This window comes from Jaculus jaculus, chromosome 19 (assembly GCF_020740685.1).
Source record: "Jaculus jaculus isolate mJacJac1 chromosome 19, mJacJac1.mat.Y.cur, whole genome shotgun sequence".
Lineage (NCBI taxonomy): Eukaryota > Metazoa > Chordata > Mammalia > Rodentia > Dipodidae > Jaculus > Jaculus jaculus.
In genome coordinates, this window is record NC_059120.1 from 24,841,814 (window position 1) to 24,849,953 (window position 8,140).

General features: G+C 38.0%; 1 non-coding gene across 1 annotated transcript; it reads left to right on the forward strand.

Moving 5' to 3' along the window:
- Positions 1 to 7,813: 7,813 nt before the first annotated feature.
- Positions 7,814 to 7,940, forward strand: LOC123456163. Its single transcript, XR_006634377.1, has one exon. It is a non-coding gene; the product is annotated as a small nucleolar RNA SNORA33 (small nucleolar RNA).
- The last annotated feature ends 200 nt before the right edge of the window (positions 7,941 to 8,140 follow it).

The window sequence follows — 8,140 nt, forward strand, 5'->3', positions numbered from 1 at the left end:
ATTTATTCTATTTGTTCATTCATTTTATATTTATCAAGCAGAGACAGGTAGATCCCTGGAGCTCTATGACCAGCTAGTAACAGTCCAGCTTAATTCTGAACTCCAGTATGATGAGAAACCCTGTCTCAAAAAGCAGTGGATGACATACCTGAGGATGCCACCGAAAACCCTAAGTAATATCTGGAGAAATAAATGAGAAAGTGAGCTGACAGATGCCAGAGCAGAGAAACTACAAGAAAGCAGGAGGTGACCAGTAGCTTATCAGCGCAGACGATGGCAGAAATCGCATAAAGTGTATCAAAGATGAGTTCAGTGGTGTGCACAAGATACAGGAAATAGTTGCCAGAATTTTAAGCCATGGGAACGAGTGTGGCTTTCTCTGAGTGAGACAAGCAGTGGTCTGTGGATGCCCAGACAATGGACTGCAGTGAAGGCATGAGAGGCCATAGCCTGGAGGTGACAGCAATCATCCCAAGTAGGACAGGACCTACAGTCAGGCAAGACTCCCCAGAGGAACAACTGCTGAGTCTAGTCCTAAAAACACTGAGAATTTAGAAATGCAGACAGAGGGACACTGACAAAATATAATGTGATAGAGAAGGATGTTACAAAGTGATATGGCATCAAAGCAGAAGCAAAGTGAGAACAAATAGATTTAGTTGGTCTGGAACAAAGAAGAGAATTACTCCTATTAGGGAATCTAGTTTTTATCCTTTAATAAAATGAATGTAAGTTTTCAGGGCAAGAATGTAATGTATCAGAATTTTTGTTTGTAGAAAAATCAATTACATGGAATATAAAGTTGAGAAGATCAAAAGAGGATATATATACCATTCTGAAAATGGTAAAACTATGGAGATAGTGAAAAGATCAGTTGTGTTAGGGATTTGTGGTGGCGGGAGAGCCATGATATATAACATTTTAGTGGAATAAAAGTATATCTGTGTAATAGCAAGTACATGTCAATAGATAATTATCCTATAGAATCCACACACTAAGAACAAACCTTCATGTCTCATATTAACTTTGAGTGATAGTGATGTGTCAGTGGAAGTGTACTGATTGTAATGAATTTACCACTCAGTGTAAAATATTCACAGCTGTGCCTATGTAGGAGCAGAGGATGTGTGGGAACAATTAACTTTCTACACAATTTGTTTTGGAGCCTAAATCTGGCATAAAAATCAAACTACAGTTTTTAAAAAGAAAATTATTTGAAAAAAGTCATTTTATGTGCATTTAAGGAGTGAAATGTGAAAACATATGTACAAGTGATAGGATTCATAGGCAATCTAACTTCCTAGTTTATAATGTGGGTGTCTAGGAGAGAAAATATAACTCAGGGCTGGAGAGATGGTTTAGCCATTAAGGTGTTTGCCTGCAAAGCCTAAGGACCCATTCTTCAGATCCCCCATAAGCCAGATACACATGGTGGCGCATGCGTCTACAGTTCATTTTCAGTGTCTAGAAGCCCTGTTTTGACCATTCTCACTCTTTCACTGTCCCTTTCTTTGTCTCTAAATAAATAAATAAATAAATAAGATTTTTAAAAGATTAAAAAAGAAAATACAACTCATTAGAGGAGGAACCCAGTGAACTAAAATACTTTATGCAGTGAAGTTGGTATTTACATATTTGTTTATTTATGTATCATTTTTTATTTGAATGTGTTAGTCATGTGTGCATTGGTGTTCATGTGTGTATGCAGGTGTGTGTGTGTTGCCTGTGAGTGTGGAAGCCAGAGGTTGATGGCGGTTATTTTTCTCTATCAGCCTCCCCTTTATTTTGTTGAGATGGGGAGTTCCTCACTGAACCGAGAGCTCACCAATTTGGCTAGTCTAGCTAGCCAGCCTACTCCAGGGACCCACTTGTCTTCTGAGTTCTTGGACTGTAGGTAACTGCCGCAAAGCTTGATGCTGACTTGAGTTCTGGTCATCTGAACTCCGATCCTTCGGCTTAGCTGCCAAGTGCTTTATCAACTGAGCCCCCACCCCACGCTCTTGTATTTATTTTTATGTTGTTTTTGTGGAGCAGAGGTAACAACTATTGAGTCTTTTGGAATGCCCCAGAGTAGTATCTTATTCTAGCTTATTCTTTCAGTTCAGCTGTCATTATTGAAGGTATTCAGGGGTTGAGCTAGAAGTGATAAAAGGCAGAATGGCCTTGACTTAGAAAGCATTGGACTTTCATAGATGACCTTTCCAAAGAACCTATAGCTTAGCTTTTTCTAGTTTCTAGCTTTCTAGGCTGAGGGAAGTATCACTTAGAGACTATCCTTTAGTCCTCCAGTTGATTCCTCCCTTGCCTGTCCTCAGAGTGTAGTAAAAAGGCAAACTTCCCACTTGCTTTCTCTGTAGTTGGTTTGTGAAGGATGTCAGCGCTGAGAGTTGCATATTTTTGGAATAAGTGTTAATGATTTTAGATTTTTTTCTGTATACACTGTTCCAGCAGTGAACAGACACTTAACAAATCTCCAAAATAAACTCATTTACCAAGGCTTTCTCAAATTTGTCATTTTGAAAGACTGAATAAACATCAGAAAAGAAGCTATCCAAGTTATCCTGCCAACGATGTGCATGTCCAAGAGTAGGAATCCTTCATGTTTGAATATGGATATGTATGGGACCTAAAGTCTGGGATATTTTAAATTTTCTTTTTTAACTTCTTTTTTGTTTCTTCTCCTTCACTAGTTCCAGTTTTGATAGACCTTCAAGGTAGGGCTGCTGGCTGTCTAAAGAAAGATCTGCTCTAACAGACTGAAGGCTGAGCTATGCTATTTGGAAAACTTGATTCCATACCAGAGAATTACTAACTGTGGCTCAGATCATCCTTTCCAGATGGCCACAGGTTGATCCAAAACAAAAAAAAAAAAGGGGGGGACCCAAATGGTCTAAAGCTTGGGTGCGAGTCTGAGAGAGAGCTAGAGAAAAGTCGGAGGGGATATTTCTGTCACTCTGAACTACACCCATCGGATCTACAGTACGAGGCTCAGTGGAGCAAGAGGAGACCAGAACGCAAGTTTGGCTCTGCTTTCTTCTTGTAGCCCTTATTTTAAAGAAATCTCGCTAAAGAGTTGGGCCCTATTTCATTCTGCTGTAATACCCTGTGTTGGGGGTAAGTGGCAGGTCATGTAGCGAAGGGCTGCTTCTCAGTCTTCTTCTTTGCTCTATGTGTTGTATAAGACTTCTTTCTTTTCTACCCCCTGTTAAATTCTCTGGTTCCTCTTTCAGTTCTATTTTTTCTCTTTCAAAACTTTGAATTTCTTTTCTTTGGATGAGACCTGTTGTAGTCAGGTTTGCATTTCTGGTAGAAAACATCCAACCAAGAACAGCTTTTGGGAGAAAAGGGTTTCTCTTGGCTTAAAGACTCAAGGGGAGGCTCCTTGATGGCAAGGGAAAATGATGGCATCAGTCCAGGGTGGACATCAGTTCCTGACCAATATAAGATGGAAACAGCACCAATAGAGTGTGAAGAGGAAGCTGGCTATAACACCCATTTGCCCACCCCCAACAATACATTGCCTCCAGGAGATATCAATTATCAAATTGCTGCCAGCTAGAGACCTAAGCATTCAAAACATCTATGTTAATGGGGGACACCTGAATCGAACCACCACAAGACCCAAGCACATTCACAGGCCGGATATATAATATAATCAGTCACACAAAAGAAGAAACTAATACACTCAAAATCTATGTAACATTGTAAAACCGGAGGATAAAGAAAGAAAAATAAGCCAGGCGTGGTGGCGCACCCCTTTAATCCCAGCACTCGGGAGGCAGAGGTAGGAGGATCGCCATGCGTTCGAGGCCACCCTGAGACTACATAGTGAATTCCAGGTCAGCCTGAGCCAGAGTGAAACCCTACCTCGAAAAACCAAAAAAAAAAAAGACAGAAAAATATAATGAACAGAAATTTTATAAGTATTTTGGCCAGCAACAAAAGGGCAAATTGAATGGCAAATTGGTAGAAAACTTAGTCAAAGAGATAATAATTGAAAACTTCCCAGTGGTAGGCAAGGATTTATACATATGTGAAGGTAAAAGTTACTCATGAGAATCAATTCAACCAAGACTACCCAGAGAACTTATAATCAAATTCTCAAAGCCTGAAGACAGGATTCTCATGCACATGGAGCTCTTATACCTTTCCTTACAGCAAATTGCACAGCAGCAAGTTTACTGGCCAAGAGAGAACAGGATGAAATATTCACAGTGCTGAAGACAAATAATAATAATAATAAATAAATAAATAAATAAATAAATAAATAAATAAATAAATAAATAAGACAATGGAGAATATGCTAACCAACAAGGATAACATTTAGAAAAGGAGAGACAAAGACATTCCCAGCAAAGTAAAACTGGGACAGCTTAACAAAACCAGACATTTCTTCCAAGAAATAATAAACTATGGCATTGAGACATGATTCAGTGTGTAAGAGCATTTGTTGAACAAGCATAATGACCTGAGTTCACATCCCAGAAGCCTCCTAATGCAAAATCTAGTACTGAGCATCTGTGATCCCAGTGTTTCTATAGCTAGAGGCAGAGGAGAATCCCAGAAGTCCATTAGTCAGCTACCCTAGCATATGAACAAAAGTTAACAAGCACTGAACAAGAAAGAGATCCTGCCTCAAAAAAAGTGGAAGAGAGACAGAAGGTATGGCTCAGTGGTTAAAGATGCTTGCATGCAAAGCCTTCTGGTCCAGGTTTGATTCCCCAGTACCCATGTAAAACCACATGCACAAACTGGCACATGTCTAGAGTTTGTTTGTAGTGGCAAGAAGTCCTGGATCACTCATGCACCCTATCTATCTATCTGTCTGTCTGTCTGTCTGTTTATCTATCTATCTATTCATCCATCCATCCATCCATCCATCATGAATCTATCTATCATCTATCATTTATCTCTATCTCTGTCCCTCTGTCTGTGTCTTTCTCTCTGAAAGAATTATACTTTTTTTTTTTTAAGTTGGAAGATGAGCCGGGTGTGGTGGTGCACACCTTTAATCCCAGCACTCGGGAGGCAGAGGTAGGAGGATCACCATGAGTTCGAGGCCACCCTGAGACTCCATAATGAATTCCAGGCTAGCCTGGACTAGAGTGAGACCTTACTTTACAAAAGCAAAAGCCAAAAAAAAAAAAAAAAAAAAAAAGGTAGAAGATGAGGACAAAAACTTGGAGTTATTTTCTGACCTTCATAATTTGTACATGTGTACCATGGCACTTGTGTACCCATTTGTACACACAAACACACACACACACACACAAAAATCCAAACATAATTTTTTAAAAGTTATACAAAAGTAAGAGTTTTTAAACTGAGACACTAATGATAAAGAAGAAAACATCAGTAGTTATATAATTCAGTAGTTTTAGTAAGTATGCGTACAAATTCAGAAACTGCGCTGCTGTAACATACAGTATTTGTATCTGTAGTATGAATTGTAAAATAAAATAATTTTTAAATTATAATTACACTATTACACCTAACATAAGAAGATGCAAATTTGGGACATAGAAATTCAAAGCGTAGGGAAAATGTATGTCACTTGCAGTTTTTGTTTTGTTTCCTAGGTTGGGTCAATTGAGTAGAAGAAACAATTGTGAATATATTTGCCCTCACTATTGAGGACCTCGATGCGTATAGAAACATCAGCAAACCTAACCCCAATATCAACATAACATAAGTGGGAACTTTGACACTTTCAATGATGGAAAGATCATGAAGACAATTGCAGGATAGCAGCAGAAGTTAGAGTCCATAGTATAGCAGCTGAATCTCACAGACATGTGCAAGAGTTTCATTTCAACAGCATTCTCAGTGGCATATGAACATTTATGAGGATATATCATGATGCAGACTTGGCCAAACAAGTCTAAACAAATTACAAAGCCTGAAATCATATTAAGTAAATTTCCAAGCAGATGAAAACTTGAAATCAATAACAAGAAAAACTGAAAATGGTACAAATAGATGCAAATGAATCAGCTTAATTTTGACCAACCAATGGATCAATGATGAAATCAAGAAGAAAATTAACAATTTTCTTGAAACAAATGAAATGGCAACAACATTCTAAAACCTGTGGAATACAGAAAAGCAATACTGAGAGGCAGATTCATAGAAGAACATTAAAAAGCAGAAAGAGCTCTAATTAATACTCATTATTGTGGTGGTTTGAATGTGTGGCTCTATAGATTCAGATGTTTTATTAAGATTGAGCTGACAACTTGAGTGTCCAGTGGACAGAGGCCTGATGGGAAAGAGGGCAGTCATTGAGGGTGGAGCCTTAGCAGCCCTACTAAGTTTGCTAAGAGCACTTTGGAGTTCTGGATGCTCATGCTTTTTGGTGTTTGCTGGCTGTTTGATGATGATTTCTGTTTGAATCTATGGAATTGAGACAAGTTCTTCTACCACTGACGGTGCTCCCCTGAAATCTGTAAATCTTTTCCCTGTAAGCTGCTTCTGGTTAGATGTTTGTCCCAATGGGAAGCTGACTGCAGCAATTGTTATATGCCATAGAAAACTAAAAAAAAAAAAAAAAAAAAAAAAAAAAAAAAAGAATGAATGAACTAAATCCAAAATTAGCATAAAGGAAGGAGTAGCGAAGGTAAGAACAAAAATAAATGAAGTCAAAATTTTTTTTTAAAACACACAACAGCTGAACAATACTTGTGTGTTTTGAAAAGATGAACAAAATCCATATGCCCTGAGCCAGACTAAAAACAAGAATTAAACAAGACGCAAATGAAAATCAGTGCAGAAGAAGAGCCCTTTGCATCTGACGCTGCAGTTCACCAGACAGTATTGTACGCAGCTTCATGTCAAACATTCCATAGTACCTTGATGAAATGGGCAAATCCTTCAAATGTATGTATAGCATGGTAGATTGAATGAAGAAATTGACAACCTCAGCATACTAAAAATGAGTACAGAAATTGTGATAGTTAATTTTATTTTGCCAACTTTACTAGATTTAGAATCACCTAGGATATACACATCTGGGTGTATCTGTGAGACTTGTTCCAGAGCAATTTAAGTGAGAAATGGAACACACCCTTAGTCTTGCCAGTGGTGTTGTTGAGCAGGCCTCCGGGATTGAATAGAAGAGAGAAAGTGAATGGCAAAACATTAATCCTTCTCTGCCTTCTGGTTGTGGATACAATGTGACAAATCACCAGCTACTACTGCCACCATGATGGACTGTACCCTCAAACTGTGAGGCAAAATGAACCTTTCCATTTTTAAGTTATTTTTAAGTTACTTTTGTCAGGTATTCTACCATAGAAAATAGAAAGGTATACACAGAAAATTTTGTATCAAGAAGCAGGGATGTTGTTGTGATAAACCTTGGGTATTCTGTCACAGTAATGAGAAAAGTAATTAATACAATAAATCGGTATCAAGAAATGGAGATGTTATTGTGATAAACCATGTTGTGTGGTTCTTAAGCCTTTGGGAACTAGCTTGTATAGAAGAGTTTGGAAATTTGGGATGGAACGAAAAGTAGACTGCTGAGCGCACAACTGAGTACCTTTCTGGTGTCAGTTTGAAAGATTAGGATGTCAAGAGAAAGACAGTGGAGGCCTGACTCAGGAGGCTTCAAAGGGATGACAATGAAAATTCATTTTAGAATCTGACAAAGAATATGACTGTGTTCTGATGATGGTCTGAGTACTTAAATGGAGCTGAATTCAAAAGTTATAAACTAACTTGTTTGGCAGAAGTCAAGCAAGATAGCAAATCAGTTTAGATCATGGTTCTCCTCCCAACTCTTTTCCATATTTATGGCACAAGAGTAGATCAGAAACCAGCCAATTAATCTGCATATCTGAATGCCTTTTTGCAGAAATATAGAAAAACTGGCAATAGTGATACCATGTTACCAGTCTTAAAGAAAACTGAGGTCATTAAGTTCCCTGATATTTAAGCATTTCCATAAGACTAATTTTACTGTAACTTGTTCTAAGCTTAATGAAAGTTTAAAAAGTTAACAAATTGCAAAAAAAAAAAAAAAAAAGTGGAACAGAAAAATGTGTAATCTAGCATGGAGAGTTTACAGCTCAGACAAAACTGGTGCTGAGAATGCAGCTTTAATTTTTAAAAAGATACACACTATTCAAGAAAATCCCTG